The sequence below is a fragment of the Lathyrus oleraceus genome, chromosome 3, assembly GCF_024323335.1.
Source record: "Lathyrus oleraceus cultivar Zhongwan6 chromosome 3, CAAS_Psat_ZW6_1.0, whole genome shotgun sequence".
Taxonomy (NCBI): domain Eukaryota; kingdom Viridiplantae; phylum Streptophyta; class Magnoliopsida; order Fabales; family Fabaceae; genus Lathyrus; species Lathyrus oleraceus.
In genome coordinates this window covers 195,279,303-195,280,849 of record NC_066581.1, presented here as the reverse complement: position 1 = coordinate 195,280,849, position 1,547 = coordinate 195,279,303, and the positions used below count along the sequence as shown (strand labels likewise).

Below are 1,547 nucleotides of genomic sequence, written 5' to 3'. Positions count from 1 at the left end.
GAATTGTAACGTTTAATTGTTTAAGGAGATCAACAAATTTTCTAAATTGGCCTACATCTTTGGTTTTAACAAGCCTTTGAGGGTAGGGTATAGGTGGTTTGTAAGGTGGTGGAGGTACATAAGGTTCCTTCTTTTCTAGGGTTTCCTTATTACTCTCTTCCTTTTCCTTAGGTTCACTTTCCTCAGTTGATTTCTTAGGGTTTTGGTTTTCTATCCTTGGGTCAGACGGTCCTTCCACTTCCGTTCCACTTCTTAATATAATTGCATGAGCTTGGCTTCTCGGATTAGGTTGGGGCTGTCCAGGGAATGTACCAGTTGGTGCAGCAGTAGGTGCTTGTTGTTGAGCTACCTGAGATATTTGCGTTTCCAGCATTTTGTTATGGGTAGCCAAGGCATCTACTTTGCTTGCTAGTTGTTTAAGTTGTTCGCCAGTGTGTATGTTCTGGTTTAAGAAAACTTTATTGGTTTGTTGTTGGGAAGCTATAAAGTTTTCCATCATGATTTCCAAGTTGGATTTTCTAGGGGTATTATTGTTAGGATTGGATTTCTGATATCCCGGAGGTATAGATGGGGCTTGATTTGGAGACTGTCCAGGTGCGTATAAAGCATTATTACTCTTATATGAAAAGTTTGGATGGTTCTTCCAATTTGGGTTATAGGTATTCGAATAGGGGCTTCCTTGAGCATAGTTTACTTGCTCTGCTTGGATTCCAGTCAAGAGTTGACATTCCGCAGGAGTGTGGCCTTGGATTCCACATACCTCGCAATTCTGAGTTATAGCAACCACGGCGGCTGGAGGTGATACATTTAAACTTTCAATTTTCTGGACCAAAGCATCCACTTTTGCATTAACGTGATCAAGGTTACTTATCTCGTACATGCCAGTTTTCGGTTGAGGTTTTTCCACCGTTGTTCGTTCGGTTCCCCACTGATAGTGGTTTTGGGCCATGCTCTCGATAAGCTGGTAAGCATCAGCATAAGGTTTGTTCATTAGTGCACCACCTGCAGCGGCGTCTATTGTTAACCTTGTATTGTATAAGAGACCATTATAAAATGTGTGAATTACTAACCAGTCTTCCAAACCATGGTGTGGGCAAAGTCTCATCATGTCTTTGTATCTTTCCCATGCTTCGAAAAGAGACTCGTTGTCTTTCTGTTTAAATCCGTTTATCTGGGCTCTTAACATAGCTGTTTTGCTTAGCGGAAAATATCGGGCAAGAAAAACTTTCTTCAACTCGTTCCATGTGGTGACTGAGTTGGAGGGAAGTGATTGAAGCCATCTTCTAGCGCTATCTCTTAATGAGAAAGGAAAAAGACGAAGTCGAATTGCCTCTGAAGTGACACCATTAGCTTTAACAGTATCAGCGTATTGGACAAATACGGATAAATGAAGGTTTGGATCTTCGGTAAGATTTCCAGAGAATTGGTTCTGTTGCACAGCTTGCAACAGCGAAGGTTTAAGTTCAAAGTTGTTTGCTTCGATTGCGGGCGGAGCAATACTTGAATGCGGTTCATCTTGCGATGGAGCGGCGTAATCTCTAAGAGCA

The 1,547-nt window shown here is 41.8% G+C and overlaps 1 pseudogene; it reads left to right on the top strand.

Moving 5' to 3' along the window:
- The first annotated feature begins 1,079 nt into the window (after positions 1-1,079).
- LOC127133791 (uncharacterized) lies at positions 1,080-1,179 on the top strand (annotated as a pseudogene).
- Positions 1,180-1,547: the final 368 nt, after the last annotated feature.